Genomic DNA, 10,281 nt, shown 5'->3' with positions numbered 1-10,281 from the left:
TTAATTTTATTCATTTTTATTAGCACATAAACTATACATAATAATGGGTTTCACTGATATTTTCATACGTGATTATAATGTATTTTGATCATTCAACTCTATTCTCCCTCCCTTGTCCTAATGTTGCTTCTGTTCTTAAAACTCTATTTCTCGATTTTTATTTTTGAACTGTAGAAAATTCAGAAAACCTTCATTTTCTACAAGTAGAAACAAAATTGTATGTTACAAGTACAATTTCACAAGACCTTTTAAATGGCTTCCCATCGGGTATACCAAATGTCCTATCAATAGTTACAGTTATTATTGTTATGTTGAAACATGACCAAAAGAAATATGGGGAAGATAGGGTTCATTTGGATTACTTCCTCATCGTAGTCCATCACTGAAGGAAGTCCAGACAGGAACACAAACAGGACAGGAACACAGGACAGGAACCTGAAGTCAAGAGCTGATGAAGAGGCCATAGGGTGGGTTGGGCGGGGGTATGGGGGTTGCTTACTGCCTTGCTCCTCATGATTTGCTCAGCCTGTTTTCCTATAGAACACAGGACCACTAGCCAGGTTTGGCACCACCCACAATGGGCTGGGCCCTCCCCCACCAATCACTAATTAAGAAAATGCTCTACAGGCTTGTCTAGAGCCCCATCTTATGGAGGCATTTTCTCAAATGAGGTTGCCATCTCTCAACTGACTCTAGCTTGTATCAAGTTGACATGAAACCAGCCAGCACATGTTCTTACCAGCAATGTACAACTTCATGGGGCTGCTCATGTTTTGTGATGTCAGACTTAAATGTTCATTAAACTCATGAGTGTGGAGTGCATTTCTTTAACTTATCACTTTCCTGAAGAGAAATCAGACTGAGTATCATATTTACTAATTTTAAGTTTCCTTTTTAGAGCTTGTTCCTTTTTCTGTTGAACTGGACCTCTTTTTCCTACTTAATTTGATTTTTTTCATTCTAGATTTTTCTTCCAAGATTTTATGATTTATCTTTTAATTTTTTAATGCTACCTTTTGATGCACAAATGTTTTTTGGTTTTTGGTTTTTGGTTTGTTTGTTTTTTTTAAGATTTATTTATTTATTACACATACAGTGTTCTGTCTACATGCCAGAAGAGGGCACCAGATCTCATTTAGACGGTTGTGAGCCACCATGTGGTTGCTGGAGATTGAACTCAGGATCTCTGGAAGAGCAGCCAGTGCTCTTAACCTCTGAACCACCTCTCCAGCCCAGGTTTTTAATTTTAAAAAGTAGTCAAATTGACCAACATTTTTCTTTGTGGTTTGTACTCTGTGTTTTCTACAAGACTCTTCCTTACACTTTAGTCATGAAGATATTCTCCTATAATAGTCTCAAAACATAACATTTTCAAAATATTTTAAAGTTTGAATTTTCACACTTAGGACTTAAAACATTTTTCAGTATATAGAACAAACTAAAAGCTCATTGCCTTTCTTCATACTACTAGGAAATGATTCTACCATAATTGTCTGCAAAATACATTTGTTGAAATCAGTCTGTGCACTACCCTAAGCTACTTTATATTGTCTAAAACAGGAGCTTTTCTGACTGTGCATTGCATTGTACAGACTCCATTTTGCAAGCAGCATTTCACTCTGTACTTTGGTAGACATGTACATAGCACCATCTGTCCAGTCCCAACCACAAAGCACAGGCTAATAAACAACTCATTCCTAAAGTAAGAAAGGGTGCAACCCTATAAATGTATTAAGTAAATGTGGACTACAGAAGCATATGGGCTATCAAAACCATATCAAATAAATTAATTAATTAAACGGGTTCAAGAAATTATCAGACATACCAGACTGACAAAAGCATATAACTGCCTCACCCAGACCCCATGAGAAGGGGACACAACACTGCAATAGTATTTGTCCCACCAACCTGTCAACTGACTACCCAGCATATGTCCAGGGATGGACAGGGAAGATGGACTCCTGAGTGTCCCAGAGACTTCAGCTCAGCTCCATTTTCACTCTTGACACAGCTTTCTTGAATTGCTATCTGTCCATCCACCCATTCATCTGTCTAGACCCAGTCCTGCCCCTTGCCTCTATAGCTTCCACTAAACCTCATCTCTGCAGCTCAGCTTGGGCCCTGCACCCTGCCTCAGCAGCAACATCTGCAGCATCAATTTGTTATCCCATAGACTCTTTCCATCTCTATCAGTTCTGCCTCTCGGGCCTCTTTGAAACTCCTTTAATTCTGCTATGGCCTTTTTAACCCCTTTGAAACCATTCTATAATATATATACATATATAGAGATTTACTGTGTGATATGTAATGAAAGCTCTGATTTGAGAGTTAATATTAATAAATAAAATTGTGATAAAATAACTTGTATTTTGCTCAGCTAGATCTATGGAGAAGAATGGGCTACTCAACAAATTGTTGCCGACAAAGCTTCCATACCTTATGAATTTATTATTACTCAATAAATCTGATGTGGAATAAAGACACAAATATGATTATCAATGTTTCTGACATAGTACACTCACAGCATCATTTGTTAAACCTTAATATTTAACAGGGAAATATGCTGCTGTGGTTCTTACTAAAAACTGGCTTGGCTATTCTTGTCCTTTGGTTCTAATATATGCTCTCCTTGTGTTTCAGAGACGTGCTCCAAGGTCTTTCTACTTAGAGCTAAAGAGTAAGTCTAAACCCTTGGGTATGTTCTCTGAATTGAGCCCTTGCATCCCTTGCCAGGCCCTTTTCTCAAGAGGAATCCTATCCACACAGGGTGGAGGTTAAGAACATACTAATGATGGAGTAGCAAAATCAAAGTTTCGTTTTCCAAGCCACCGCCTTTCCCGAATTCCCTATCCCAAAGGAAGTTTTATTAAAGGGTATTCATTGTTCCCACCAAAATTCAATCTTGTCCAATACTGTCATGTTTATCCTTCCAGAAGGAAAGAGTAATAGAGTGGAAAAATAGAAAAAAAGAAATATTTTTAAGTGTGATGGAAAGGATTCACGCTGCTAAATTTTTTTATTAAAAACATGCTCCAAAGACACAAGTTTACATTGTTAAGAGAGGTTCCTTTGTAGATCTACAAGTATAGAGAGGTACGGAATAACCATTTTTAAATTATTTTAATCATTTAAATTTTAATAATAATTTTAAAATTATTTTCAATTTTAAAAAATATTAATAATAGTAATATAATTTTTTACAGTCTTCCATTTAAAAAGTATAAATCTGTACCATTAGAGATTTGCCCTCCTCGGGTTTTGCAGTTTTTGCAAAAAGTCATTGCTGGTGAACAATAGCTTTTTAAACACTGCCCCCTACTGTTCACATTTAGTTTCCTCTGAAATGATAAGGACCACAGGAATCATAACCAGGCCCTTCCGCATTTGAAATCAGTTTAGCATTTTCATTTAGCATGCCAGATTTCATAGATTGGGGCAATTTCAACTATACAATTGTCAGGCTTCATTAAAGCAAATCCCAGGCATTTGAACATTACTCTCGTCAGTAATACAGCCAACTCCAAAGGGGCAGAATTGGACTTGGGCAGCACTGACAACACAGTAGCAACACTGAGAAACATCAGGAAAGACAAGAATCCCCATGATGACATGTGCAGTGTTAGACTGGTATAATCAGTCTTAGTTTTAAAAAATACAAAGAAATCTAGCAAGAATGACAAACTTCTACAAAAGAAATGAATCTTGCTTTATACCCATGCAAACTCACATCTCATAGATGACTTTAGACTTTCTGACTAGCTGCTTTATTCCTGAATCTACTGGTTCAAAGACGATTAACAATAGGTGAAAGAGAGTGGCCAAGCAAATCCAGGTAAAGTGGCTCAACATGACAAAGCGCATGTCAGCACTTGTGCTGGCCAGTCTTCTGTTGGTGTGACACAAGCTGTTATATGGGAAGTGGGAACTTCAATTGAGAAAATGTCCCCACCAGACTGGCCTGTGGTGCACTTTCTTCATGGCAGATGTGGGAGGGCCTATCTTATTGTTGCTGGTGCCACCATGGTCCTATGTGCTGTAAGAAAACAGACTAAGCAGTAATGGGGAGCGAGCAAGTAAGCAGGACTTCTCTGTGGCCTCTACTTCAGTTCCTGCTTCCAGGTTCCTGCCTTAAGTCCCTTCCCTGGTTAACCTGGATGTTATACTATAAGCACAAGATGAAATATACCCTTTCCCCCGAAGTTGTTCTGACCATGGTGTTTCACCATAGCATTTCAGAATGACTGGCAAAGTATGGAGGTGATGAATCACTTACTATTACATCAAAAAGCTTGGGGGAGTTATCATATAGTAATTCACACAATCAGGGGTTTCGTGATGTAATTTTCATTTATGTATCTATTTTGATCATATTTACCCACAGTAAAATTTTCTACCCTTTCCTGATTCCATAACAAAGCTATTGTGAGTAGTGTGGTAATAAGCACTATTAGGTATTTCTAACATATGCTGACTTTGATCCATTTTGACATAGACCCAAGAGTTACCGGTATAGCTGAATCATATGTTATTTCTAACTTTAGGTTTTTGAGATACTATTGTTCGGCTGGAGAGATGGCTCAGCCGTTAAAGGCTAGGCTCACAACCAAAAATATAAGAGATACTATTGTTATTCATTTCCACACCAGTCAGAAAACTTATATTCTCATCAAAGGTGTATGATTCCCAGCCCCCCTCGCCCCAGCCCCGACTGCCAGCAAAGTAACTTGTTGCTTATTTTCTTAAGGATAGCCATTCTGAATGGGGGAGGCAGAATCTCAATGCAGGTTTGATTTGCATTTCCATGGTATCTAAGAATGTTTAACATTTTTAATGTAAGAAGCTTGGGTTTTTTAACTATTTACCATTAAATAGTTATGTAGCCTCAGGTCCCTTAGCAATTCAGGACACTGTGCAGATATTATTCTAAAGATTGTCAGGAGGTAGTAATGAAGGAAAATAAAGATAGATGACAGGAGTCTTATTCCAGACTTCCTTGCCCCATTCCTCCTGAATACCCTAGCCCTACCACTAAAAACTATGTGATCCACCAATTTTCCTCTTAGCTGAGAAATACTAGGGTATATAATCTTTCTCCAAGAACTTTTCTTCATTATATCTGACAATTTGAGGCCATTATGGTACCACACATACTTGTAAGCCTAGCTAGCACTCAGAAAATGGAGACAGAAGAATCAGGAGTTCAAGATCATCCTCAGCTACACCATAGAAGGTTCAGGGCCAGCATGGTCTACATGAGACCCTGAGTCAAAAAAGAAACCACAAAGGGCTGGAGAAATGGCTCAGTGGTTAAGAGCACTGGCTGCTCTTCCAGAGGTCCTCAGTTCAGTTCCCAGCAACCACATGGTGGTTCACAACTATATATAATGAGATCTGATTCCCTCTTTTGGTGTGCATGAAGACAGATCACTCGTATACATAAAATAAATAAGAATTTTTTTTAAACCACAGAATTTGACAACTGGAAGAAAACTCAAGGTTCCACAATAATAACTGAAGGCCCAGAAAACCTTTGATCCTAACTACAGTTATATATAAATGTGAATTTGCCAATTCAGAAAAGAAATAAAAATAGCCAATACATTTATGAAATGTCCAGTTCAGGTCATTAATAGTTCTGTTCAGCAGTCTCTGTGGCTTTGGGAGAAGGAATGCAAGCTTCTCATAGAAGAAAAAAATCTCACTAAGGATAGCATGGGGTTGAATACCTGGATGGAACAGTAGGTGATGTGAAGAGCAATCTTGTCTATATCTTCATACCCTAGGCCCATCTCAGAAAGTTTGCCAGGGACATAGTTTTCCACAAACACATCACTAATGGCTGCAAGCTGAAGGAAGAGGTAAAGATTAATCAGATTTTTTGACAGACTTCCAGACCTTCAACAACTTTTCCCACATAATAGAAATGTAATTTTAATAAAATTCTCACATTGTAAGATTCCATAAAAAAATACAGGATAAATAAAGCATGTTTATGCAAACATAAAAGTTCCAGTCAATTACTTGAACTGCTACAGTCAAGGAAATAATGGTTATAATATTTTTGTAAATGTATTCTAGTAAATATTTTCTGTATCCTTCAACTGTAAGAAACATTCACTGGGGTTGGGGATTTAGCTCAGTGGTAGAGCGCTTGCCTAGCAAGTGCAAGGCCCTGGGTTCGGTCCTCAGCTCTGGCAAAAAAAAAAAAAACATTTACTAAACATCATGTCCAAATCTATTCTCAGAAGAATAAGTAAAAATAAAATATAAGAACACAAAATTCATTAATAAAATCTCTTAAAACCTTCACCAATAAAACCCTAAATACAATATCATCATTATACTCTATCCTTATTCTGTACTATTTCTAATTACAACACAGTTTAGTGCATTAGAACATGATTCTGAAAAGCCTTCATACTTTCAAATGTTTTTTCCAAAGAGTTTTAAGTGTTTTTCATGAGATGTATTTTGTTTTATTTTCAGCAACTGAAAGGGTGCATCTTAGCAGACATCTCAAAAAGATAATATGTCATCCTTTGAAGCTCTCGAAATAAAAGCATCAGATGAGTAAGTGACCTTTCCGAGGACACACAAAAAACACATCAAGAAATATGAGCATCATAGCACTACTCCAGAGTAGGCACTTATTTCCTTCACATCTTAGGGGGCTGAGAGCAAAACACCAGCCTCAGCTGAGGTCCAGTGAGGACCTCATGGAGAACACCATCACAGTACATGAAGCATATACAAGAGGGATCAACCACACTGTAAAACAGGCAGACACAAATTAGGATTTCATTATTCTAATGAGACTGGAATCCCACGAGAACTACCTTAATTTTTTTTGAGGACAGATGCTCCCATGTCCCAGCTACCTTACATCTTCCATTTCTACTATGTTCTTCTTATATGTTCCACCATAACCCAACATTGTCAAGCTGAGGATTAAGCTTCCAAAACAAGAATTCTTAGAACCACACTCAAACCACACCCAAATAATAGCAGATAAAGACAGAAAAGCTGCATGTATGCCTCTTAAATATCATGGTATACAGGTATCCTTTCCAAATCTCAGGTTAAATTGAAAGACCTCTTATATGGGTGAGCTATACAGCATACTCCAGGTGTATTATTCTATTGCTATGATTAAATACTCTGCACAAAATCAGCTTAGTGGAGGACGGGATTTATTTGTCTTACACTTCCAGGTACAATCTATCATTAAGGAAAGTCAGGGCAGGAACTCAAGCAGAAACCATGGAAGAAGGCTGCTTACTAACTTACTTTCTGGCTCATGCCCAGGTAACTTTCTTCTATAGCCCAGACCCGCCTGCCTAGGTATGGTACCACCCAAAGTGAGAAGGGCCCTCCCACTTCAATTGTCAATCAAGACAGTCTCTCAAAGACAAAGCTATAGGCCAATGTGATCTGGACAGTTCCTCAGTTGAGGTTCTGTCTTCCTAGGTGACTCGATGTTGTGTCAAGTTGACAAGAAAAACTAACCAGCACACCAGATGAACCTCAATATAAGGACATTTATTAATGTTGATGATTCTACCAAACATTTCTTAGGAGAATGGAAGGAAAGTGTTATTAAATGCAAAGCACACTGTAGTTACATTTTAATTTACTCTATTTTTGTTGATCCGTTACTTACAAAGCAGCCCTTGCGGGTATTGGAAAAAAAATCCTATCAAGTATGTCTAAGCTTCTGTATATATAATCTCTGTTGCATTTGTACTACATAGTAATTAATATAATGTTTAATTTTGTAAATGCTACTAAATATTTTACTTTTAAAACACTATTGGGTGGCAGAGGAGGTAAGTCAGCAGTTAAAAGCATTCTGCAGCACTTCTAGAAGACCCAGGTTCACTTGCCAGCATCCACATGGCAGCTCACATCATCTGTAGCTACAATCCCAGGGGAATCCAAGACTTTCTTCTGGCTTCTACGGGAACCTCATATATATGGTGGACAAACAAACATACAGGCAAGACACCAATACACATAAAATAACAAACAATAATCATTAAGATTGTTTAAAATCTAAGGTGGAATCCTTCTCCCCCAAAAACCCAACAACTTGAGTTTGATCTTCATAGCTTACAGAGTGGAAGGAGACAACTGACTCTTACAAGTGATTCTCTGACATCCCTATATGCTCTGCAGCACTCACATGTACACACACAAGAAAAATTAAATAAATAAACTAATAGATAGATAGATAGACAGATAGATAACATCCCTATATGCTCTGTGGCACTCACATGCACACACACAACAGATAGATGATAGATAGATAGATAGATAGATAGATAGATAGATAGATAGATAGATAGATAGATAGATAGATGATAGATAGATGATAGATAGATAGATAGATAGATAGATAGATAGATAGCTCCTCCCGCCTCGACCCCGCCTCAGCCCAGCTCAGCCCTCCTAGGTCCCGCCTCGACACCGCTTGGCCACGCCTTGGCCCGCCTCGGCCCAGCTCGGCCTCTCCTCGGCCCTGCTCGGACCCGCCTCGGCACCGTCCGGCCCGCCTTAGCCCCGCCTCGGCCCGCCTCGGCCCCACTCAGCTTGCCTTGGCCCCGCCTCGGCCCAGCTCGGCCCCTCCTCGGCCCTGCCTCGTCCCTGCTCGGTCCGCCTCGGCACCGTCCGGCCCGCCTTAGCCCCGCCTCAGCCCGCCTAGGTCCCGCTAGGCCCACTCAGCACGCCTCGACCCCGCTTCCGCCCCGCTCGGCCCCACCTCCACCCCGCACGACCCCGCCTCGGCCCCTCCCGGCCCCGCCTTGGTCCAGTTCGACACCCCTTGGCCCCACCTCGGCCGTGCTCGGCCCTGCCTCGGCCCCGCTCGGCACGCCTCGGCCCCGATCTGCGAGCCTCGGCCTCCAGCCTCGGCCCCGCTCGGCTTGCCTCGGACCCCGCTCGGCCCCGCCTCGGTCTCGGCTCTGCTCGGCACGCCTCGGCCCCGCTCGGCCCCGCCTCGGTCTCGGCCCCGCCTCGGCCCCGCTGGGCCCCGCCTCCGCCCCTCTCGGCCTTGCCTCAGACTAGCCTCCCCATCTCTCTGCCCCACCTTGGCCCCGCAGCGTCCCTCTTGCTCACCAACCCCTTCTGTCTTTCCTGGCTTGGCTGAAGTGCATTTTGAAGCCAAGTATTTACCCTGTGGTCCAGCTTCTTGTTTGCTTGTGAATAAAGCGGGTCTCCCCATGGCATCTGCAGGGGTCCTTGGTGGCTGTGCATTAGCAAAAAGTATGTGTGAAGGAGGTGAGATGCTGAAAAAAGATGCTTTGGCCGGGTGGAAAGGCAACAACTGTTTCTTCATGGCAGGAGGTATGCTCTGTGGATGTCAGTCTTCTGCCAGCATAGAGCAGACAAACCCCGCAACGGGCCCCCACAGTGCAGTTACCAACTCTAGGTCAACTCAGGAATGAAGAAAGTAGCCACCAGTTTCCAGGTTTTTGACCACATGGTGGGGGGTCATAGGGCGTTGGAGAGAGCCTCTTGAGGAAGTGAGTCCCTCTGCTAGGCATGCCTCTGAGCTCATTTGGTTCCGGCCCCGTCCCTCGTCCTTTGCCCGTCCCTGCTGTTTGGTCTTCCTGGGTGGCCCAGGCAGGGGTGTCTTAGGAGAGGTTCTGAACCGAAGCCAGGGTTTGGCTGCGTCTGCTCCATACCACACATTGCAGAGTGCGGCTGGCGGACAGTGAGCAGGCGCAGTTCGGCTCTGCCGTTGGTCATCCTAGTCGAAACTCCTGTCTATAAAGAGCTTGTTCTTCATGTTTTGAGCACTTTATGAAGAATAAGAAGTTTTGCTGGCCTGGTGTGTTCCTGTTTTGAAATGAGCGGGTGAAGGGGGCTGCCTGTGGACCAAGGCAGTGCTGCCTGGGGTGCCCTGTTCACTGGGCACTGACCACGGGCATAAATTCAGTGAGTGCCGTAGGGGAAGAAAGAGGGCAAAACCTGTGATTTCTGTTCTGAAGCCACAGAGTTTAGTAAGAGGAGGTAGGATACAAACCAAAAATAAAAACGGTTCTTTGGTCAGCCATCGTCTCTCCCCAGCTTTAGGGTCATTTGTGAGTTCTGTTCCTTGTGGCTCAGCTATTAGCGAGTGGATGAGCACTTGGGCCACCTATTGCTCATGCAGTGTCCAGGACAGAAGGGACACCTCAACCTGAACCCCATCCTGAGATGGAGACTTCCCTAGAATTCGAGTAGTTTTGTTCTGGGAGACCAACATCTCCCCACCCGTCTATGCCCAGGTCGGCTCATCAA

General features: G+C 42.0%; 1 long non-coding RNA gene across 1 annotated transcript; it reads right to left on the bottom strand.

Annotated features, from left to right (window-relative positions):
- Positions 1 to 3,206: 3,206 nt before the first annotated feature.
- Positions 3,207 to 8,952, bottom strand: LOC118585932. The gene is made up of 3 exons (XR_004945253.1): positions 8,832 to 8,952; positions 5,727 to 5,846; positions 3,207 to 4,033 (listed from the first exon to the last, which is right to left on the bottom strand). It is a non-coding gene; the product is annotated as an uncharacterized LOC118585932 (long non-coding RNA).
- Between the last annotated feature and the right edge of the window lie 1,329 nt (positions 8,953 to 10,281).

The sequence above is a fragment of the Onychomys torridus genome, chromosome 6 (assembly GCF_903995425.1).
Source record: "Onychomys torridus chromosome 6, mOncTor1.1, whole genome shotgun sequence".
In the NCBI taxonomy this organism is placed as follows: Eukaryota; Metazoa; Chordata; class Mammalia; order Rodentia; family Cricetidae; genus Onychomys; species Onychomys torridus.
Note: the sequence above shows the minus strand (reverse complement) of the source record. Positions and strands in the feature narration are given on the sequence as shown.